At 35.7% G+C, this 25,475-nt stretch overlaps 1 pseudogene; it reads left to right on the forward strand.

Moving 5' to 3' along the window:
• Nucleotides 1–641: 641 nt before the first annotated feature.
• LOC113837830 lies at nucleotides 642–24,204 on the forward strand (annotated as a pseudogene).
• The last annotated feature ends 1,271 nt before the right edge of the window (nucleotides 24,205–25,475 follow it).

Here is a 25,475-nt window from a genome sequence, read left to right on the forward strand (position 1 = left end):
TGGGTTTAAAAATGGAGGAGATCAGGGATGGGAACATGAGGGATCAGGATGGTCAAGTTGGGGGCAGTACAGAGGGGAAGAATAATGAAAGAGTTATGTTGATAATGGGGGGGGGGTTATGGGATTAGGGAGAAACTTGCTGCTAGGGAAACTTCCAGGAACCTATACAATGAGCCCAGTTAAGTCCTAGCAATAGTTGAGAGGATGCCTGAACTGGCCTTCCCCTGTAATCACATTGGTAATCACCCCAACTATCATCATAAAGCCTCCATCCAGTAACTGATGGAACCAGATGCAGAGATCCATAGATCAACACTGGGCCAAGCTCTGGGAATCCAGTTGAAGAGAGGGAGGAGGAATTATAGGAGCATGGTGGTCAAGATCATGACAGGGCAATCCACAGACCTGAGCTTGTGGGAGCTCATTGACAGTGGACCAAGAGCTATGGAGTCGGCGTGGAACTGACCTAGGCCCTCTGCATGTGGGTGATAGTTCTTTCTTGATCTTTTGTGGAGCCTCTAGCAATGGGACCAGGACCCGTCCCTGACACATGAGTTGGCTCTTTTGAACCCTTTCTCTATGGTAGAATGCCTTGCCTTGCCTTGATGCAAGGGGAAGGATCTTTGTCCTGTCTCAAATTGATGCGTCATGCTTTGTTGCATTGGAAGCTATACCCCTTCTGGATGGAGATGGAAAAGGAGTGGATGGAGGGGCAGTACAAGGGAGGTAGGTGGAGAAAACAGGAGAAGAGGGAGGGGAAACTGTGGTTGGTATGTAAGATAAAATTTTAAAAAGTGTGCAGATGGTATTCACATGTGTCTAGAGGCTGATTAACACTAGGCTATTGTCCTTTTCTTTCACCGCACCAATTTATTGGAACATCTGCATTGTGAGGACATTCAGTAAAGTACTAAAGTTCACCACCTTATTTGGGCATTATGTCCCTTGCTTCAGCTAAATTGGTAATTATATCTCTAGCTCTGGCCTTCCATGGCTTTTCTTAGAAATACACAAAGCCCTCAATGCACATAACTTATGAAAAATACTATGTATTTCACTATTTTATTTCTTATTGTCTCCATTCTGTAACAAACTTGCCCTGTTTCTTCAAAATAGTTCAACTTGATTCTAATCTTTCACCACACATCTTAAAAATAATAAAGTATAAGCAGGAAACAAAGCTCAAAAATAAGTTGATCAAGGACATATAATGTATATACGGGTGTAATTTGGAAATAAAAGTAAATATGCTAAAGTATACCACTAAAATGATTTCTGTAACCAGAATATTCATCAAATATTAATAAGACTTTCCAAACAATACATAATAATAATATAAGATAAAATTAAAGTGTTCCTCTGGAAACCACTCAAATTTAACTTCAGCATTTAATTTGATTTCAAATACAGAGATAATATAGTTTAACACTGAAAACAAATTGACTGTCTAATAGATGAAGTTCATGTGAGAATAAAATGAGATATATTAAGTTATTAAACTTTGTTTACTCTAATTTTTTCCATCTGGAGTAAATTTTTCATATAGACAAAATGTGATTTAGCCAATTATGCTCCATAGCAATAGGAGCATTGAAACAATGCTAGGACACTGCTCTTAAGTAAAATGACAGTATGTTTCGCCAAAGCTAAAGGACAGAAATGGGACAAGACTCCTCCCCCAAAATTCAAAACTATGGACAATACACACATAAAATTCATAAGAACGACTATATAATTTTCTTTGAAAATGCATTAGTTCTTTGAGAATTTCATGCCTTTTGATCGATATTTATCTCCTCCTCATCAACTCTTTCTAGATCAACTTTCATTGCCCTTATGCACTCAACCTAGTGTCTAATATTTTAAAACCCATCAGGTATAGTTTTATGTTGCCCAAATATTCTCTGATACATGGTATAACTGGAGAGTGATCAATTTGCCAGGGACTACATACAGTCTTAGAGAAAACGGTCTGCCCCTTTTCAGGCAACTAACAATTTCCAATAGCTCCTCAGCTAGAGGTAAGCCATCATGCCCATCTCCCCTCTTCCTGCTGGAACTTGGCCTGTCTTGGGCTTTTATAGATCTTGTGCATATTATTGCAAGCATTGGGAATTTGTGCAGTTGCCCTGCTGTGTTCAGAAAATACTGCTTCCTTGTAGGCTCTTACACTCTCCCAACCACCTCTTCAGCAATAATCCCTGAACCTTGGAAGGCAGAGTGCAGTATATGTTCCAAACATTCTCAGTAACAATCAGTCTTATAGCATAAGACCCAAGAATAGAAAAGGCTCCTTCCATTTACACAGTGACATGCTGCTATAAATTGACAATAGAGTTTTGTCATCTACTGATCACAGAAACATTAAACTCACTGTTACTATGAACGAGAAGTTGCACACAAACAGAATGAAGAAGATAAACTGAAATGAATGTGACTTCTAAATTATGCTTTAAGGATAGTAAGGAAAGAAAACAACTTAAGAATATCTAGGACAGACATTAGCTCAAATAAGAGAATAATTGAAAACTTAAAATTCAGAGGGAAGGTTGATTTAGGAAAAATAAATGGAGAAGATTTTAGTAAAGAAAATGAGGACCAATTCACTGGCCCTCCAATACATCATTTGGTTCTATGAAGTATTTTTGAATATGAGGGAGGCATATTCAGAAATTGATAAATTATGGAGAAGGCAATGTTCTTTAGGACTGTTAAAGTATAAACATACTCACATCTAAAAGTTTTAAAAGGATGGCCCTTCAACTAGAGAATGTTCATTTTAAGCACTGTTATTTATAACTCAATATATAAAATGATGTGAGCACTATGTCATACATGAGCATAGTTTCATTCATAACAACTGATACAGAGTTTTTAAAATGGTATGTCATGTCACATTAGCTGAATCCCTAACCCAACAGTGACTTATTGGGCTTCCAGGTTTTATTGACAAAGGGAAAGACACATTTAATTAACCTAATTCATATAAACATAGTAATATTTTTCCACATGACATTCTCAAGGAGTGCAGGCTTTACTTTGTGGCATCAGTTGGATGTTTTCCATGTGCTGACTCAAACTAAGCACTAATTTGAAAGACATGTTTGAACTTAACAACTAAATAATCTAGAAGAGAAACAGTTTTAAGTAGCATATCCAAAATTACAAGAGCATTAGAAAAGTTGACTTTAGATCCGGTCTTTTGCTTCTTCCTACTACCCATCATTTACGAATTAGGTATGTGTAGAAGAGGCCATGTGTTGATTTGACACCTTACATTTTTTCCTCTGTCACTAATTGCCAACTTCATGGTTCCTACTACTATAGGTAATACTTTTAATAGAGGGATTTCTGTTATAATGCCTTTACTCTGCTGCTGTAACACCCACCGCAAAGCTTCTATCACTACAGTGAGCTTTCCTCCTGACAGAAGACATGATGGAAGATAAAATCTCCTAATGTGGTCTATAAAGGAGGAGCAATTTCCCACTGACTCTTAAAGCTGACTAAAGATGTGGGAAAAATGAATCATTGCCCAAGAGTCTTAAGTTAGATTTCTAAATTTTTGTTCCTAATATGCATATAATTTATTAACCAGGTTATTAGTTCTAAAATACAATTAAAATATTTGATCAGTTAAATTATGGATTAATTTTTAATTTGATTCAAAATATCCTGACCAGCATTTATAAAATTATTTAAAACAGAAAACTCATTTTGTCTCAAATGAACATAATCCTTTAAAAGATTTAGTGTATGTGTGTGCATGTGAGTGAAGGTTGCTATGGAGTCCAGAAGAGGGTACTAGGTACCATGGACCTAATTATAGGTGATCATGAGCCACCCATCATGGGAGCTGAGAACTCAACTTAGGTCCCCTGGAAGAACAGCAAGTGTTCTTAACTGCTAAGACAATTGTCAGCCCCAAATTAACTCATTTTAAATGAGTGTTTAAAATACCGAACACTTGTAAGCTAAGAATTACCATTGGCTTCATAATGGCATTACTTTTATTCATAGAACTGTGTTATTTTGAACATTCACATGATAGAATATATCATTTTTTTACTGTATACCTGAGTGTGTGTGTGTGTGTGTGTGTGTGTGTGTGTGTGTGTGTGTGTGTGTGTGTGTGTGTGTGTTCTATATATTGTGACTGGCCCTTTGAATCAAAAGTAATGCCTCTTTTATAGTGTCTGGAAATTTGCTTGCAAATTACAGGAAATCAATGAATTTTTAATGAATACATGATTTACTAGATACAAGAAGCAAGAATATACTGATTAGATATATAAATATTCAATTCCCCCAATGACAGTATTTAAAAGATAGTAATAGAATCTGAAATGAGGTTCACCAAACAGAAAATACATCTTGCAAAACAGGAATAAACAACCACTAGAAATAGCACTTGTGTAGGATAGAAATGTCCCATAGGTGTATATAAAAAAGGAAAAGAAAAGTCATAGGCTAGGAGCAAGTTACTATAGCAGTACTGTAGCTGGGGAGGAATGTTTTAGTGTGTCAATGACACACAAACTTAGATCTTGTAAATGCTCTTTGATCCTGTAAATTTATAAAGGATTATGTGAGAAAATAAAAAAGATAATTCTAATTAGATTACAGAAACTTACTAGGGAATGGAAAGAAAACCTTTAGGATGGTAAAGACCCAAGGATTAGCACATAGTTTAAAAAGTAAAGTGTGTGTTCGATATAGACAAGATTTGGATACGATCAGTAACCATTTATTATCAATCTTACATGGAGAAAAACTGAAAAATAGATAATGCTTATATTAATGACTATTAGTGACTCATTAATATATGTAAACTTTTACCATGCCAAATAATGTCTTGCCAGGACAAAATACTCAAGACTTTTCACATTATTGCTTTGTTTCTTTCCTAAGTAAAATGATAACTTTTATTTTACTTTAAATTCAAAAGCTTCATGTTCATAGACTTAAAAATGTGATATACAATCTGAAGATGTTGTTAATAGATGACCTGACAGGCAGTTATCTGAATTTCTCTTTGGACGTGTCATCCCATCAGACCAGGGTCAATGTGTGTTTTCAGGCACCATGTTTTTTTGAGAATACTTTATTAGTTTTTGTAATCAAACCCACATAGATAAGACCTTACATATTTAACACACTGCGTTAACCCTGTACAAATGGAAAAAATTAAGTTCAACATTTCTAGACCAATATGGCTGTTAATTTCTGTACAATGCCAACTCAACACAGTAAACTGGGATACCTTTTTCCAAAGTTGGCAGCACAGCTAAAGTTTCCAATATATCAATAATAGCAGTATGTTATGCATCAATAACAGCAACAGCTTTTCCAGGTTCTGCAGTCATTTGAACAAAATTGTAGAGACATACAGCACACACCATTAAAAAAAAAAAACAAAAAAAGTAAAAAAAAAAAAAATCCCAGAAAACAGCACAGTTCTGTTACCATTGTGGTACCTGGCACCATTTTTTTAAAATTAGCTTCTCAATCATCATCTGGAAGGAAATCATTCTGAGCAACATCATTAAAAACAGCTCTGATAAAGCACAGTCACTACTATGTATCATAAAGCAGGTCCACAAATGAGTGAGTACATATCATGTTTGTCTTTTTGTGATTGGGTTACCTCACTCAGAATGGTTTCTTCGAGTTCCATCCATTTTCCTGCAAATTTCAAGATTCCATTGTTTTTCTGCTAATTAGTACTCCATTGTGTAAATGTACCACATTTTCTCTATCCATTTTTCCGTTGAGGGGCATCTAGGCTGCTTCCAGTTTCTGGCTGTTAAAAATAATGCTGGTATGAACATGGTTGAACATATGACCTTATTATATGAATGTGCTTCTTTTGGGTATATGCCTAGGAGTGGAATTGCTGGATCTTGTGGTAGCCTCATTCCCATTTACTTGAGGAGTCGTCATACTGATTTCCAAAGTGGCTATACAAATTGGCACTCCCACCAGCAGTGGAGGAGTGTTCCCCTTTCTCCACATCCTCTCCAGCATAAACTTTAATTTTAGCCATTCTGACAAGAGTAAGATGGTATATCAGGTTCATTTAAACTGCTTCTCTGTTCTTGATTTAATTTTGGTAAGTAAAATATGTCCATTTCCTTTAGATATTCAAATTTTGAGGAATATAGTTTTTCAAAGTATGACCTGATGATTCTCTGGATTTCCTCTGTGTCTGGTGACATGTCCCCCTTTTCATTCCTGATTTTATTAATTTGCATGTTCAATCTTTGTTGTTTAGTAAATTTGGATAAAGGCTTGTCTATCTTGTTGATTTTCTCAAAGAACCAAGTTTTTGTTGTATTGATTCTTTGTATTGTTCCCCTAGTTTCCATTTTATTGATTTCAGCCCTCAATTTGATTATTTCCTGGCGTCTGCTCCTTCGGGGTGTATTGTCTTCTTCATTTTCTAAAGATTTCAGTAGTGCTGTTAATTTTCTATTGTGATTATTTTCCTGTTTCTTCATGTGGGCATTTGGAGCTATGAACTTTCCTCTTAGCACTGCTTTCAGGGTATCCTAGAGGTTTGGATATGTTGTGTCTGCATTCTCATTGAGGTCTAGGAAATCTTTAATTCTTCTTTTTATTTCTTCCTGGACCCATGAATTGTGCAACTGGGTGTTAATTTCCATGAGTTTGTAGGTTTTCTGTAGTTCTTGATGTTGTTGAATTCTAATTTTAAAGCATGGTGGTCTGATAAGACACAGGGGCTTATTTCAATTTTTTTGTACTTGTTGAGGTTTGCTATGTTGCCGAGTATGTGGTCAATTTTAGAGAAGGTTCCATGTGGCGCTGAGAAGAAGGTAAATTGTTTTGTATTTGGGTGGAATGTTCTATAGATATCTGTTAAGTCCAATTGCGCCATAACTTCTATTAGTTCTTTTGTTTCTTTGTTAAGTTTCTGTCTGGTGTTCCTGTCCAGTGGTGAGAGTGGGGTGTTGAAATCTCCCACTATAAATGTGTGCAGTTTTATGTGTGATTTGAGTTTTAGTAATATTTCTTTTACAAATGTGGATGCCTTTGTATTTAGGGCATAAATGTTCAGAATTGAGACTTCATCCTGATGGATTTCTCCTGTGATGAGTAGGAAGTGTCCTTCTTCATCTCTTTGGAGATATTAGTTAAAGTCCAATTTATTGGATATTAGGATTGTTACCCCCGCTTGTTTCTTGGGTCCATTTGATTGGAAGATCTTTCTCCAACCTTTAATTCTTAGGTACCGTCTGTCTTTGAGGTTGAGGTGAGTTTCTTGTATGCAGCAGAAGGAAGGATTCTGTCTTCTTATCCATTCTGCTAATCTGTGTCTTTTTATAGGGGAGTTAGGACCGTTAATGTTGATGGATATTAATGACCATTGATTATTGTTCATTCTTGTTTGTTTTTTATTTGATGATGGTGGAGAGATTATGTGTGGGATTCTGTCCCTTTTTCCTTTTGACTGTTGGTAAGTTGGGAATATCTATTGCCTATGTTTTTCTGGTTGTATTTAACTTCCCTGGGTTGCAGTTTTCCTTCCAGTACTTTCTGTGGGGTTGGATTGGTGGATATGTATTGTTTGAATCTGGTTTTGTCATGGAATATCTTGTTTTCTCCATCTATAATGATTGAAAGCTTTGCTGGGTATAGTAATCTGGGCTGGCATCCATGGTCTCTTAGTGTAGGTAGACTATCTATCCAGGACCTTTTGGCTTTCAGAGATTCCAAGGAAAAGTCAGGTGTGAATCTGATGGGTTTGCCTTTATAGGTTACTTGACCTTTAATCCTTTGCTGCTCTTAATATTTTCTCTTTGTTCTGTATGTTTGGTGTTTTGATTATTATGTGGCAAGGTGACTTTTTTGGTTCAGTCTATTTGGTGTTCTGTAGGCTTCTTTTATTTTCATTGGTATGTCTTTCTTTTGGTTAGGAAAGATTTCTTCTACGATTTTGTTTAATATGTTTTCTGTGCCTTTGAGTTGGATTTCTTCACCTTCTTCTATACCTATTATTCTTAGGTCTGGTCTTTTCATGGTATCTCATATTTCCTGGATATTTTGTGATAAGGATTTGTTGGAATTAATATTTTCTTTGGTTGATAAATCTATTTCCACCAGTGTGTCTTCAACTCCTGAGATTCTCTCTTCTGTGTCTTGTATTCTGTTGGTTATGCTTACATCTGTAGTTCCTGATCGTTTACCCTGCTTTTCTATTTCCAGCATTCCCTCAGATATTGTGCTTTGTTTATTGTCTCTATTTCAGTGTTCAGGTCTTGAACTGTTTCCTTGAGATTTGTTGATATCTTGTATTTCTTTGGTTAGTTTTTTCTTCCATTTCTTTAATGGATTTTCTCATGTCCTCTTTGAGGTCCTCTATCATTTTCATGAAGATGCTTTTAAGGTCATTCTCTTCTGGTTCATCTGCATCATGATGTTCAGGTCTTATTGGTGTATGGTTCCTAGTCTCCGGTGGTGTCATATTGGGTTTTCTGTTGTTGGATGGAGGCTGGGCTGCCTCTGAGTGTTTGGTATTCAGAACCCACTGCCTCTGAACTCTGTCAGACATGCAGGTTGCTTGTGTCAGATGACTCTGAGCAGATATGATCCAGGCACCATATTTTGAATCTTGTTACCAACTTGTTTAAAAAAAAATCCAGGAGTATGACTATTTAATACATTAACCAGTATGCAAAGAAAGAATCAAACTCAGTGTGTTTTTAGGAATTCTTCGAATTCCAGGATACATAATGTATTGTATATGGAATGCCTTGTATATTTGTAATGCAATTATCATAATGTAATTATCATGATACAATCATTATAAAATCAGCATGATTTTTTTCTTTCACCTTTTGACATAAGTAATAGTCTGCTGTATGCATAGCCACCCAATTGTGGAATAGTACAGCAGAATTTATTTCTCTGACTCTTTTTTTAATCAGTGTTTCATCATCCACCTCAATAGCCTTTAATAGCATAATTTTCCGTTTTGATTTACATGTAAAAGAGATAACATGGTACTTGTTTTTCTTCCTTGACTTATTTCACTTAACATAATACCTCTAGTTGCTCTACTCTATTCTTCCCCAACTCAGTCTTCATGCTTCCTCATGTCCTCCTCTCCCCTCTGCTTCTCTTCTTCTCTTTCTTGTAACTCCCTCTCCCATCCCCTAATGCTCCCAATTTTCTCAAGACATCCTGTCCCTTTCCCCTTCTCTGAGAAACCATTTATGTCTTCTCCCTTAGGGTCTTCCTTGTTTCCTAGCTTCTCTGGCGGTGGATTGTAGATGAACAATCTATTGCTCTATGTCTAAAATCCATATATGAGTGAGTACATACCATGTTTGTCTTTTCATGACTGGTTTACCACACTCAAGATGGTTTCATCTACTTCCATCCACTTGCTTGTGAATTTCAACATTCCATTATTTTCCCCGGTTAGTAGTATTCTATTCTGTAAATGTACCACATTTTCCTTATCCATTCTTCAATTGAGGTGCAACAAGGTTGCTTCCAGGTTCTGTCTATGACAAATAATGTTGCTATGAACATGGCAGATGTCCTTGTTGTATGAATATTCATCTTTTGGGCATATGCCTAAGAGTGGAATTGCTGGATCTTTTGGTGGATTGATTCACGTTTTCCTGAGGAATAGACATACTGATTTCCAAAGTGGTTGTATGAGTTTGCACTCCCACCAGCAATAGAACAGTGTTCCTCTAGCTCCACATCCTCTGCAGCATAAACTGTCATTGGTGTTTTTGATTTTAGTCATTCTGACAGGAGTAAGATGGTGTCTCAGAGTTGTTTTGATTTGCATTTCCCTGGTGGCTAAGGATGCTGAGCATTTTCTTAAGTGTGTATTACCCATTTTAGACTCCTCTATTGAGAATTCTCCATGTTTTAATTGGATTATTTCATGTTTTGTTGACTAGTTTCTTGAGTTCTTTGTATATTTTGGAAATAAGCCCTCTGTCAGATGTGGGGTTTGTGAATAGCTTTCCCCATTCTGTGTGCTGCCATTTTGTCTTACTGATTGTGTCCTTTGCCTTACACAAGCTTCTCAGTTTCAGGAGGTCCCATTTATTAATTGTCAATCTCAGTGTCTGTGCTACTGGTGTTAGGTTCAGGAAGTAGTCTCCTGTACCAATTCATTCATGGGTACCTCCTACTTTCTCTTCTAAGAGGTTCAGAGTGCCTGGATTTATGTTGATGTATTTGATCCATTTGGACTTAAATTTTGTGCATGATTATAGATATGGATCTATCTGATGTCTTCTACACACCAGCATCCAGTTGTGCCACACCATATGTTGAAGTTGCTGTCTTTTTTCCATTGTATAATTCTAGCTCCTTTGTAAAAAAAAAAAAAAAATCAATTGTTTTCAATTCAATTCCATTGGTTTACCAGTTTATTTTTGTGCAAATACCAAGCTGTTTTCAGGACTATAGCTCTATAATAGAGCTTGAAGTCAGGGATGGTGATGCTTCTGGAAGTTCATTTATTGTTCAGGGTTGTTTGGGTCTTAAACAACAGCTAGTACCAATACTCCTCAATGTGTTCCACACAATAGAAGCAGAAGGGTCTTTGCCAAACTCTTTTTACAAGGTTATTATTACCTTGATACCCAAGCCACACAAAGACACAACTAAGATAGAGAACTATAGACCAATCTCCCTCATGAGTATTGATATAAAAATACTGGAAAAAAATACTCACAAATCAAATACAAGAACAGATTAGGAAAATCGTCCATCATGATCAAGAAGGCTTCATCCCAGGGATGCAGGGATGATTCAACATACAGAAATCCAGTAATGTAATCTACCATATAAACAAACTGAAAAAGGAAATCCACATGATCATCTCACTAGATGCTGAAAAAGCCTTTGACAAAATCTAACACCCCTTCATGATAGAGGTCTTGGAGAGATAAGGGAACATACCTAAACATAATAAAAGCAACATACAGCAAACCAACAACCAACATCAAATTAAATGGAGAGAAATTCAAAATGATTCCTCTAAAATCAGAAACAAGTCAAAGATTTCCACTATTTCCATTTCTCTTTAATATTGTACTTGAAATTCTAGATAGAACCATTAGACAACAAAAGGAGCTTAAGGGGATATATCCTGGAAAGGAAGATATCAAACTATCATTAGTTGCAGATGATATGATAGTTTACATAAGTCACCTGAAAAACTCTACCAGGGAACTCCTACAGCTGACAAATACCTTCAGCAAAGTGGCAGGATACATGATTAACTCTAAAAATCAGTAGTCCTACTATATACAGACGATAAATGAGCTGAGATAGAAACCAGAGAAACATCACCCTTTACAATAGACACAAACAACATAAAATATCTCAGGGTAATGCTAATCAAACAAGTGAAAAATTTGTATAAGAACTTTGAGTATTTAAAGAAAGAAATTAAAGAAGATACGAAAAAATGGAAGGACCTCCCATGCTCTTGGATAGGTAGGATCAACATAGTAAAAATGGCAATCTTGCCAAAAGTAATCTACAGATTCAATGAAATCCCTATCAAAATCCCAGAACAATTCTTCACAGACCTTGAAAGAACAATACTCAACTTTCTATGGAAAAGTTTGGTTTCTCTTGATGGTTAGTAATGTTTAGGATTTTTATTAGTAAGCCTGTTGGTAATTTGTATGCCTTCTTTTGAGAAATGTCTACTCAAATATATTATCTGATTTTTTAATATCCTGAGGCATATCTTTTATGTTCTTCAATACTTTCATAGTTTATAGTTACATCTTTAATCAATTAAAAATTTTACATATAACATATTTTAATGATATTCTTTTTCCTTCGCTTTGTCCTCCAAGATACTGCCCAACACCCTATTCACACAACTATTTTTTATGTCCTTTTCTTTACTTCTGAGGTTATAATTACAGCATTTTTCTCTTCCCCTTCCTGTCTCTAAACCTTCCTACACATCTCTCCTTGCTCTCTTTCAAATGCATGACCTCCTTTCACATTAGTTGTTAAATATATACCTGCTCAGTCTGTATAATGTTAGCTGTATGTTTGTTTTCAGGTCTGACCACTTTGTATTATACAACCAGTTGGTGTGCTCTTCCCTGTGGGAGACAATGTTTCTAAAGGATGTAATTCTTAGCCACAAATGGGTAAAGGCTGTTTGGTGATCTTTACGAAGCCCATGTTGGTATGTCTATTATTGTTTTTATTCACTTCGTGTTTAGGCATTCATGTTGCTGAAACTTCATGGGTGTCCTACTTATCCAACTTCTTGTTCTTTCCTTCTCTAATAATAAACCACAAAACAAAGAAGGTTAAAACAAACAAGCAACAACAACAACAAAAAATGAGTAACACAAAAATATCAAAACAAAGAAGCACACAAAATCCATGGAGTCATGTTGTTGACCCATTACTCCTGGCCATGGGACCTGCCCTGGAATGTGGTTGATATACTTAATAACACTTTATTGGAGAAAGTTTATGTCTCTTTCCCAGAAGGTGTGAATTGCAAATAGCTTCTTGGTTAAAGATGGGAATGTTTGAGGAAGGTATCCCATTTAGGAATTAGTGCTCCATATTCTTTCTCTGCACAGTATCCATTTGTGGGTCTCTGTGATAATTACTGTCTGTTGCAAGAAAAGTTTCTGATGAAGGGTGAGCAATATACAGATCTAATGCTATAGCAATATATCATTAGAAATAATTTCATTATTATGCTCATTTATCACAGCAATAGTAGTAAATTTTCCCCTATGGCTCATGGCCTATGTAGTATCAGGTTGTTGGCCACTTCAGCAGTGTCAGATATGGTTTCAATTTCATGGAGTCAGCCTTAAATCCTATCAGGAAATGACTGATTATTTGCATAACATTTGAACCACTCTTTCACCAGTACTTTTTGTAGGCTGTTATTGGACTCCAGGTTTGTAGCTGAGTCATGTTGGTGATTGCCTTTCTCTTGTGGTAATGTGAAGAGTACCTTTTAGTACCATGAACAGCAGTCAGGAGGAGTAAATCTTCTAGTTGGGTGCTGCTTCAACTTCTCCATATTCAATGACATAATTAAGTGCTGTCTTTAGAAACATGGGGTTTACCTTCCTGTTTTTCATTTCTAGTTATATTTCAAGTTGTATTTTCTTTTATGATAGTATTTCATTTTTAAATTCTGCTATCATGTCTTGCATTGATTTTATTTTTCACTCAACTGTTTGTAGTTTCATAATCTTCATTAAAACACTTATTTCTCTTTAAGGTCATTGAACATATTGCTATTTTGAAGCCCTTGTCTTGTACTTCAATAAATTGTTTTTCTCAGGTCCTATTACAATAGGGGTTCTGGCTTCAGGAGGAAACATACTATCTTGGATTCTCATGTGTTTTTGCTTTGGGATCTAGACATATTGAGTTATAGTGTTTGAAATGATTTTGGGTATAACTATCTATTTTTGCCTTTGTTGTGTATGTGTCCTGTTCTTTGTTGCTGATGCCCACTCTGGGTTGTAGCCAAGTGTGGTGGCTTTTGGGTCTCTAGTAGAGAGTGATTCTGTGAGTCTCTGTGGAGTCACAAAATAATGGGAATGAACTAGAAAGGATATGTGAAAGCAGTAGAAATGGATTAATTAGAGTGACCCTGAACTCTCAGTCTGCACCAAGAATCCAATCTCAAGATAATGGAGATGGAGTGGGAGGAGGGGCTGAAGTAGAAGGATGGCAGAAAATTTAAGAGTAAGACTGGAGAGATAAGAATGGAGGAGGAGGAGGAGGAGGAGGAGGAGGAGGAGGAGGAGGAGGAGGAAAATCTTTGTTTGCTTGAGTCCCAGCTAAGTGCAGTGACCGTGGGTCCCTGAGAGAGATCAGTTGTAGGACAGCAGGGTGTCACAAAGGAATGGAGACAGGCTACAAGAAATGTCTGAAAGGGGCAGAAGAAAAGAGCTAGGGAGGCCCTGAGCCCTGCATCTGTACCAAGAGGCCAAGTGCCAGGTGATGGAGACCTGTACTCCATTTTCATTTCATTATTGTAAGTCATAAGAGATGGGGCCTTGTTTTTCATTCTTCTGCATGTGGATCACCATTCTGACTTTCTGTAGTATAGATTAATAGATGTGCTTTAACAAAGTACTGCTGAATGAATGACTTAACTGTCATAAACTTATTATCTCATCCTTTTTTTAATTACTGCCTTGGTATTTTTTTTATTTAGAAGCAATCTTGTTTTACATAACAATCACAGTTCCCTCTCCCTCCCATGCCAATGGCAATTAAAAATATAAAGCAAAGTGTACTTATGTGTTCCTTCTTTGTGAGGTCATGAGCAAGGCATCTTTTGCAGATTCCTCTCCTTGACTGGAAGATAGCTATCTTTTCTTTAGGTTCCCACACATAGTCTTCCCTCTATTCAGGTTTGTTTTAAGATAAATTTTTCTGTTTTGATAAACACTGCTCACATGGATTTGGGCCTACTCCAATGATTTCTTTTTAATTTCATTGCCTCTAGAAAGATTCAACCTTCAAATAAGGTCATAGTTGAAAGTATTGGGGCTGAACATTACACATAATTTTGAATGGATGTAATTCAAATCATCAAATGATCTCAGGTATAAAACATTATGGGACTTCAAATAGCATTATGAAAAAAACTTGTGACCCACAGCATTTATTAGACTGCATTTCTGTGAATCCTCAAAATGATATTTTGCACTATTTTACCCATCAGTGAGACTTCATAAATGGAATGATGGGTTGTGCTGTCATTACATTAAAAGGAAAAAAGAGTTCTCCAATTTTATTTCCTTAATCTTAGTTTCAATTTTGTCTTTTGCCAAGGTTATACATACATTAAGTTTCCCTTGTTTCCTAGTTCTCAATGAGAATAATTCGAAACAAGGAAACTATGCCTCAGCAATTGCCAATATTCCATAGACAATGAGGTTAGCATTTCCTTCATATGTAATATATTTTCATAGATCAGCCACCATTGGGATAACAATTGGAAGGTAAAATCTATCCAAAATATATTAAAACCTAAGTTGGGGCTTAGTATTGTATACTGTGCAGTACTCTTCAATTTTTCAGAAAATGAATGTCATAAAAATATATTTTCTTTTCAAAAGTTACATTGCGCTCACAGAAGGGATTTTCATGAACAACTTCCAAAAAGTGACAAGAATTGTGTGTGTGTAGCTTTTACGAATTGACAGTTACTTGTGTTCAGTTCTATGCTAGGCACCATGAGGACATTCACTAAAGGATGTAATTCCTACCCAGGAAAGTGTTAATTTAGAGACAGTATGTGTGTGTATGCCAAACTTGTACTCAAAGTAACATACCATAAGTGGCTTAAAAGATGTAAAATAAAGAAAACATGGTCATTTCCATAGACCTTGATTTCTGTCTTTTTACTTTTACTCGGTATTCTGGTGGGTAAACTTGAGAAAACTTTACAGCCACATTTTGAGAACTTGTTTTTTAAGCATAAGGTCAAATCTGGTCACAGAAGCTGATAAATAAAGAGAGTTATATGTCTGTGTCAAATGGAAATGTGGCTGTTATTAGTTCAGCAGTTCAATCAAATCTCTATAATCCTCCATCAGTATACACACAACAGAGCTATAACTTTTCAGGCCAAGCATACAAAAAGAAATCCAACCAACCAACACACAAATAAAAAGCACTGCCAAAAGAATGGAATAAAATCTGAAATTACTGCTGTTTCATGAAATTTATGATGCCCCAAATTCCATTTAAGTTAAGCTGCTGATAGAAAAAAAATGTATTTAATTAAATGTGTGACAGGCCATTCATAGTTTCCTTTCTGAGGTGCAGTGGATTTACTCCATGTTTGCCTATTATGGCTAGCAACAGTTCTTGGAGAATGAACCAACCAAAAATAAAAATAAATTAAAACACTGTGATGCTTTCTCTCATTGAACAAGCTTGGAAAAGATTGAGAAGTTAAGAGGGCCTAGAGAGAAACTTCCACGTGTTTCTATGGTAATCAAGATCAACAGCATGTGTCTACCATAATTATATATTCCAAAGCTCTAAGAAAGTTTCAACTCCCACTGAAATTCTGTAGTTGCTAAGAGAGAGAATTGGGATGAATTGTTATCTAATTTGCACAAAGCATTTACAAAGTAAATACATAATAAAATTGTGAATCATTTTAAAAACATGCAGTTGCTACACTGTTTTCTAAAACTACATCTGAAGAGGTAAGAAACCTATTCAGATCAAAGTTTTCATTGAAAAATGAGGAAAATGAAATCTAAACACCAGAAAAAGGACCTGCCCTAGGTCCTTGCAGCTAACAGAACTCCTGCTGCAACTCAGATATTTTTTTCTCAGTTTGTTACTCTTCTTAATAGACTATCTCTCAAAAATTCAGAATCAAGGATTTTAGATCACCTTTTGAGCATAACAAGGCTGACTGCTATTCCTTCTTTAAATACATCACTCTGAAGCTCATCTTCCTTGATTTTCCTGCTAGCATCTCCACTTAATTGTTTCATGTTTTTGGCAAATAACAAAATGTGTTTTACCTTGTTTGCTCATTTGTGAAATTAAGATGACAGCATCTTCTAACTCTTAGAATTATTGCGAGCAGTACATGAGGTAACATTTGCAAAATGCTTAGAAATATGCTTTCATTTAATATTTTTTATTATTTCAATCATTTAAATTCACAGTAAACATCACACACTGAAAACATTAAACATTACCTGTTTTTCTTTAGCCTGAGGAAATTTATAAGAAGCTCCATTTTATCTCTTACTTTCTCTGTTGTTAATCATCTAGCATCTTGACTACATTGGCAGTATCCCATAGTTGGAATATCCTGGTTGGTTCTATTCCCCTCTGAGAGCAATTCCCACACCCAAACTTGCCTGTAATTTCTCCCTAACCCTGGAAATGTATAATCCTACCATTCAAAGACCCACAAAATGATATCTAAAATGTTGTGGTATAGTTTTCCTTCTGAAGGACATTACACATTCAAGAGGAATTTATTTAGTGCTGATGCTTTAATAATTAGATGAATATGTAATTAATGAATATTAGATTTTGTAGGGAAACAATAGTGGATAGGAAACCAATCAATTCTGAGTATTTGTTGTAAACTTAGTTAACTCTCAAGCATGCAATATATATTATTATCTTATATTTTGGAGATAAGGAGAAAGAAATTCGAGGGAAGGAAGAAAACATGTTTTTTGCTTCTTTCAGTACCAGAGATTGAGTGTAGCATTTCTCACAGGCTAGGGAAATGCTCTATCTCTGTAGAATCCTAGACACATTTTACATATTATTTTGGGGCAAGATTTTATTGTTTTTGCATTGGTTGACTTTAGATCTATCTCGTAGCCTAAGCACAGTTTGAATTTGCAATTCTACCACTTATAGCTTCTCAGGTAGTTGGAAATGCAAGACTGTGATCAGTCCACCTGACACGCTTAAGATTTTACAAGAAATAAACTAAAAGGCTAGTTTAAGACTTTTGGTCTATCTGTCTCCAAAGTCCATACTCAGCATTTTAAATGATTTTAAACTAATTTTGTGACTATTATTTTTATTTTTGTGTGCATGTTGTGTGTATGTGTGAATGTGTGCCACAATAGGCTTGTAGACATCAGAAGATAACTTTATGGAGACCCCTTCCATCCACTTTTCGTGTATTCCTGGCTTCAAATCATACATGAGTCATGCATCATTAGGCAGCAAGTACCTTACTCATAGAGCCATCTCTCTGGCCTCCTGTTCTAACCATTATTTAAATGCTAAAACCTCCATTGATTTATTGTGTAGGGGGCATGCAAAGGCACTACAGCATACATGTGGAGGTCAGTAGACAACTTTCAGAAGTTTGTTTTCTCATTCCATAATGTGGGTTCTGGTGTGCAACTTCATGCTGTCAGGCATAGCAGGGAGGCTTTGGCCTGTTGAACTATCTTGCTAGCCCAGATGTTCTGAAGGGTTTTGATAGAATTTAATCAGTGCTGCTCATGTCAAAGGGTTTGTTCAAATACCCTTTCTTCACCTATTACAATTGGCTCTATTTCTCTAGGAACTATTGAACGCTTATTAGTGCTACAAACTGTACATATTCAGAATGCATTCTATATTCTTAAATGAAAAGTGGGATACCAACTGGAGATATAGTAAGTCCTATGCATCAAGTTTTGAAAACATACTATAACAAATGCACAAGTCTTTTGCACATTGAGCCCTCTGTTGGTTTATCATGAGATTCTGTTTGCAATGTTGCTGTAGATACCTTGGACCAGTTAGTTATTTCAGAGTAGAAGAAAATACAAGAGGGTATTTATCTAAACTGTCAAAGTGCATCTTAAACTAATGGACTGTTGACAAGACAGGGAAAACTTCAAGTGAAGCGTAAATGCACAATGATTTTGGATTAAATAGGAGAAATTCTGGTGTAAAAAGAAAGCACATGTGACAAACTCTTCAAGTGCATGAATTAGCATAAATATTTCATGAGCTTGTCAAACTCTATTCAGAAAGGCATAAGGTTTTATATTTGGAGAAAACATTTTTGTCACAATTCATTCTTTGCTGAAGAACCTCATTTTATAGTTCTAAGAAAAGAAAGTCAAACTGGAGAGTTTATGCAGATCTATTAACTTCTCTGTGGGTATTTCTGTGATGAATGTATATTCCCCTGAATGACTTGATTTCTCTAAGTGACAAACCAAAACTTTTTCTTATATTCAGGGCCCATTGTTTTTTATTAGTCAATAAATCTAGCACCTGCCATCTGTAGAGTTGTATGCTGTATGTCAGGAACATTCAGGCAGTGTACAGCTCATATTGTGCATGGGAAGAAATACCACTGACATATACAAATAATAGGTTTATGCTGTGGAACACTTGTTTACTTAAAAATAGAAATAACAGGTAAAGTACTAACACCTAATCTAAGTAGAGTAGACAGATCATCAGATGATGTAGAAGTTTCTCGCCATTGAGGTAGCAGGATAAAGACAGGTCAGTTTTCATGGTTTTACTGTGTATAATTTAAGCCTTACCCACTCTATTTCCTGTATTCCCTTTGGAATGCATAATAAGGAAAGGTAAATGTGTTTCTGCAGAAAGAAGATAAGTAACAAAAGTTAATTAAAAACTTGTTTATAGACTTCAATAAGCAAGCTCCGTGGAAGGAATTCAGTAACTAGTAGGTTTAAAGCTCTTCAATATTTCAAAAGACTATTGGATGTTAAGATATGACACAATCTAAAAATACTCTTATGTGAAAAACCAGCAGAAAATGGTAATCATGGGCACAGAATGTAGCTTGTCAGTACTGCCCAGCTTCATATAATACGGTCCCCAGATAATGCCTTCTTCAATTCCAAAGCAAGGTCATGAGCATGAATAAGAGAAAAAGCCTATAAGTCAGCTCAAGAAGTGCCAAAAGAAAGTATAAATAGGAAGAGAAGAACAAACTAGAAGAATATAGTAGCTATAGATCATGTCTGAAAGCCAGAAGACAAGAAAGTGATGTAAGAAAGAGCAAACAAGCAGCCAAGTGCCAGGGATCACACAAAACAAGTTATTAACAGAGGCAGAACATTGTATCAAAGCCAAGAAACAATAAGAACAGAGTAGAAGAGGCAGAGCATTAGAAAGTCAGATTATTGAAAGAAGGTCTAGTTGGCTTACTTTCTAGGGTTGCCTACTTGTAGACCTGACCCCAGGCTGCTAAAGCCTTAAGACTTCAAGCATCTGCAAGATTCTGCACCTCCTTTTTTTTCAGGGAAGATTTGCTGATATGAATGACCCATGAGCTGGGCTGTAGAATCTTCATTTCATTGATATTAAAAAGATTGCTACAGAGTCAAGCTAGATTAGTGGATAAAATAGTCATCAAGGTTAGATTTTATAAGGCTATACATAAATATTTGTTCCTATTCGAAGTTCCTGAAAAGAGGCATTTACTGTTGGTATGTGAGCATTTTAAATGTCTTCTGTATTTGTTAAGCAAAACAAGACTGGGTATCAAAATGGCATCCAATTTCAAGTTTGAGCACAGGATTCTGCTTAAGATCTAGGACACACTCAATGTTCTCTGTTTCTGAACTCAACTCAAAGGTAAGCTGGTTAATTTATCACATCATTGGTGGTTACCCTGCTATTGTCTTATTTAAAAATACTTCCACAAGTTGTGGAGTGGTTAAGGGGATGAACTAGTAATGCATCCACTAAAACAAAGTTCTGAAATGTTGATAAGACATCAGCTGGTTTTGTTGCTGTAGTGATTTCATTCTTTTATCAAGAAGGCATTTCTAGGAATAATTTCCAAACAGTTGTCAAAATGAGTTTTGTGGAAGAGTATATGAGTTTTTCTTAAGTAATCGACAGCAACTGGAAGGCATAATTGCCTTGCACATGCTGCCAGTATCTTTTTCGGCACAGGAAAGATAATTAAACAAAAAGTACACGGACACCATACATAGTGAAAGGGATAAAAAGAATGTGTCTTTCCCTTACCTTGTGGGAAGTTAGCACAGTAAAAGAATTATTTATGAGGGGGAGGTGCTTCAAAGCACAAGTATTTGACACACCATTATAAGCTTTCCTACAGTATAGCCTCTAACAAAACTAGTCTATATCAAATCCTTGGCAACAGGATTGTTTACCTTTAAAGCAAGAAAGTTGAGAAAACACCTAAATCAAATGCAGTGTGTGCTCAGGCAGGCTTGGAGGGGTTCATACTCTGAGATCGAAAGTCCTTATGAGATTGTATTGTCAAAGACAAAGAAGCATGTCAGCAGTTCAATGGATGCCAAGTGTCTCCATGACAAGATCAAGTGGGTGTTTCTTATTGAGGAGGAAAAAATTGTGAAAGTGTTGAAGGCACAAGCACAGAGTCAGAAAGTGAAACAAATAAGCAGTTTTTTAACAATAAAAAAACACTTTATTTCATGCTATATCTTTTTGATACTTAATGATACAATATTAGTTTTGATAAAATTCTCAAGCCAAATTGGCACACATGGTCTTTTTAACCAACTACACACAGCAATGTATGACAACAGGGAAAATCATTACTGTTTTGCAAACAAAAGACAGAGACCCAATGAGTGACCAGTTCTAAGCATAGGTAGCACAGTTCTTTCAGATCACACCAGAGTAATTTTTCAGAGAGGGTTACAAATTAACCAGAAGTCACTCCATCTATGTCACTGAGATGAAGAATCCCTAACTGAAAGTATCATCACAAATCTAGAGTGTCTTTTGGTCCTGCCTCAACTTGATATGCCATGCTTTGTTGACTCCCATAGGAGATGTTGCTCTTTCTGAGTAGAGAGAGAGAGAAAGAGTGGATGTGGGTAGGTAGAAGGGAGGTCAGGTGACAGCATGGGAGGAGAGGAGGGAGGGAAAACTGTGGTTCAGTTGGTTTGTAAAATAAATTAATAAATGAAAACATTTTTTATAAAATAGGAAAGTTCAAACTCATGCCTCAATATGAAAGGTTCATAGTAGCATTTATTGTAATTATATCAATTTGAGCTAATATTCACTATGTGTAAGCCTTTCAGATGAACACTAGATGCATTGCATATCTTAATGATCACAATAGTCTTCTCAACTTTCTCTGCAGCCATCTTTATTTTGCAGCAGAAGAAAATTAGAATGTAAAAATTAAACAATCGCTCAATGTCATAGCTTGGCCTGTGGGGAAAAAAGAATTATTTACTTTGCCCAAATGAGATAAAACCCCATTCAAGGGAATTTTACACAAGTTAGAAAAGTGACAAGGAACTATTCCTGCCTGCTGCAGTCTTAAGAAGTACAGAGGTAAAATAGTTTGAGTTGCTTAAGTAAACATCAATTCTACCTAAATATTCTCACTATTTCATTCTAGAGTAAAATACAGATTTGGTCAAGGGATTTATCATCACTCTGAGGATGTAGAGGGAGGAATCTTCAAGTCCTTCCTTCATGAGGTAAAACATAGGAGTTAGTTAATATACTCGGTGGCTTTTTGTGAGAAGGGGAAAGTACAGGCACTTATTGAAGCAATCCATCTATTCTCACCACTGGCATCAGAAATGGATAGGGCTGATTTTGTTTTAATGTAAATAAATGAAAATATAATTCCTTCAGAAATTGTATTTCTTTTTCTAGAACCAATTTATGTCTGTCAGATGAGGAGAATATTTCAATGGCATATTACAAATTAAAAGTGCACTGTGAATGTTTGACTTTAGAGAAACTCAAGCATAATTTTAATCTGAAAAAAGTATATGTGATTTATGCTAATACATATATATTTATAACATGAATAAAAGGTTACTTTAAACAGTCCAATATATTATTAGCCTTGTAGCTTCTTCGACTGTTCTTTTCAAGTAATGTGCAGGATTTTGTGTCATAAGATATTTTAATTTTTAAAGATTTATGCTTTATGTGACAAGTATGTTGCCTGCATATATGTATGTCCACCACATGCATTCCTGGTATGTGTGGAGGTCAAGAGAGGGTGACAGATTCCCTGGAACAGAAGTTACAGATAGTTGTAAGTGGCCATGTTGGTGCTAAGAATCAAACCCAGATCATTTCCAAGTGCTCTTAAACACTGGGCCATTTCTCCAGCCTCAGCTCTTTTTATTTTATATGAGCTGAAAGTCTAATTACACTACTCATTCTGGATTTCAACTCCTTGGCTCAAATTGTTCCTCTGCCTCAGCATAATAAGAAACTCGAATTCTTTGCACTGGTCATGTTTCTTCTACTATATTGAGATTTGAGTGACTTGTAATATAGTAATCAATACTTTTATTTTTACCAGCACTCCCTAGGGCCTCAAGAACCTTACTATTCAGGAAGGAACTCTTTCCTCAACGGGTTAATATATTTATAATTATTCATTGTAATATAGGCAATTAAAATTGAGTTTGCCACAGTAGGATTCTGAAGCAGAGTTTTTCAAATGACTTACACAATAAAGAATCATCCCGCCACTTCACATACACTTAACATTTTCTACATGCTACAGTTCTGAACTTACCTTGTTCAGTCCTGGGTCACCACCAGTCTGAATAGGTTATTTTGAGTAAGTTATAGGAAGTCATGTATTTTGAAAACGCAAAGAGAAAACTGTGTCTACACTAGATATGTAATTGGCAGAGAAGAATCCAAGAGTATTCCTGCATCCTGGAGGGGCCATTAGAAAACATTTTCTACTTTGCTATTCTGGAAGAATAGTGCACCTCTAAAAGGGGAAAGTATGGCTTAACAGATTTGTTTCCGAAGGATAAAAGTGAATCTCAGAAAGATGAGATACGTTTAGTATATTTAGAATGCTTCAAGCCTAAGGTGCAAAAAAAAAATAGTAACAAAACACTCATTGTAATGGTTCCAAAGTAATTAGTGGGAAGCTGAAATACTAGTTATCCGATTTCATAACTTCCTTTGAAAACTCTTGAACAGCTGTTAATGAAATTCTGATTCCGGAACACCTTTGAGCTATAATTTTTCTGGGTTCCAAAACCTAAGCAAAATTGTGTTTATGGAAGAAAGAAAAGTATCTAAATGGAAACAATGGAAAGAAATTCTCCCTCACATCTTGTTGTGTAAGAAGTATGTTAGGGAGTTTCAGTTTTTTGAGTTTCTTGGTTTTGAAATAAAGCACAAACCAACTTCAGTGGGGATGATGTTCTCAAACAAGAAAGAAATACTTCAGGAAAAAAGGATTTTTTTAGTCTTAATGATAATGTGCCATCTTCAGAGAAGTACATTAGCTTAATCATCACAGGCAATCATCCACTGGGAAAAATCTAATTTCCTTTTCTATTTATTCCCAAAATAAGCAGGTTTCAGCTACAGGTATTAGATAACTCATTCAAATCTAAAATTACATACTAACGATGATAACTGCATTGCTGTTCAGAGTATTGAATGGTAAAGAAAATACCTCTGCATGAAAATTCCTGAAGCCAGAGTAGAGAAAACAAAAGGTATAAAGAGGAAATAAGACAAGGAGAAAGGCCTTGAAGACCAGTTTGTATTCCTTTCTTTCCTGTTTGTGTGTTTGTTTATCAGGAACCTATTCCTTACACTGGGTTGCCTTCTCCAGCCTTAATACAAGGGAAGGAGATTCTACCACAGTTTGCTATGCCATGCTTTATTGGCACCCATGGGAGGGACATCCCTTTCTGAGCAGAAATAGAGGAAGAGTGAATTGGTGGGGTCAGAGTGGAATTTGGGGGAACAAATGGGAAGAGAGGAGGGAGGGGACACTGCTATCAGATTGTAAAATAAATGATAACATATATAAACACAAATACATATAACCACCTTAAAAAATAAAGAATCCCATTATGTAGCTTTGGCTGACCTGGAGCTTGCTATAAATATCAAGTGGGCTTTGAACTCATGGTGATCCTTCTGCTTCACCCTCTACTCTCCAGTGAATGCTGGTATTACAAGAGCACAACACACAGGTTTATTTTTTAAATGTTTTATCTGAAAAATGCATTAATTAGCATTGTGAATAGCTATGAATGTTATAGTCTCTGTTAAAGAATTTATTTCACTGTATAAGTATAGTAACAATATAAATAAAGTTGAACAAATTTAGTAGCTATTTTTCTCGTCACAGTACCAAAATACCTGACAGATACAACTAAATTGAGAAAAGCTCTATTTTGGATCATTGTTTCCAAGAAATTTCTGTCTTTCGTGATGGCCGTGGCATGGAGGATTTCACAATGGGAGGCATGTGTGACCACTTCTCATATTTGTTAGACCACAACAAGAAGTAGGTTGAATTTTAAAAAACACTTATCACTACCAACCTATATCAATCAGCCAGGCTCCACTTCCTAAAGCCTCAAAAGATTTCAGACTAGATATACATGCTGGAGAATAAGCAGTTGAAACGTGAAGCTATAAGTTCATTCTAGACTCAAACCATAGCACCATTAAAACCAAAATGTAAGTAAAATGGACACATGAAAATGAAAGCAACCCTTTCAAGTTTTTTTTCACTTTGGTTTAGCAATTCAAAAAGCAAATTTTATATGGATTGTGTTGACTTTTCATTTATGGAATGAACCCATCTATATTTAAGATTTCTCATTAATCAGGCAAGAACAAAATAGTTCAGACTTTAGAAGTGAGTTAATTAAACTGCTTGGTCATTTTGATCTTATTTATTTGTTCCTATTACTTATTTGACACACATGTAATCCACAGAAACTAACTGCATGTCCCCATAATTATTAGAGCAAGGCTACAATTTTACAATAGAAGAGAATTCCGGATGGTTGATTCCACATAGTTTTTTGCTTGAAGAGGGGTTCTTTTTAGCTCAAATAATAAGTAGATTTTTTCTTAAGGAGAAACAGCAGAGATCACACACAGAGAGACACATTGGTAAGAAAGTTTTATCATTAATTGTAACTTATTACAATTTTTATATAAAAAAA

Source organism: Cricetulus griseus, chromosome X (assembly GCF_003668045.3).
Source record: "Cricetulus griseus strain 17A/GY chromosome X, alternate assembly CriGri-PICRH-1.0, whole genome shotgun sequence".
Taxonomy (NCBI): Eukaryota; Metazoa; Chordata; class Mammalia; order Rodentia; family Cricetidae; genus Cricetulus; species Cricetulus griseus.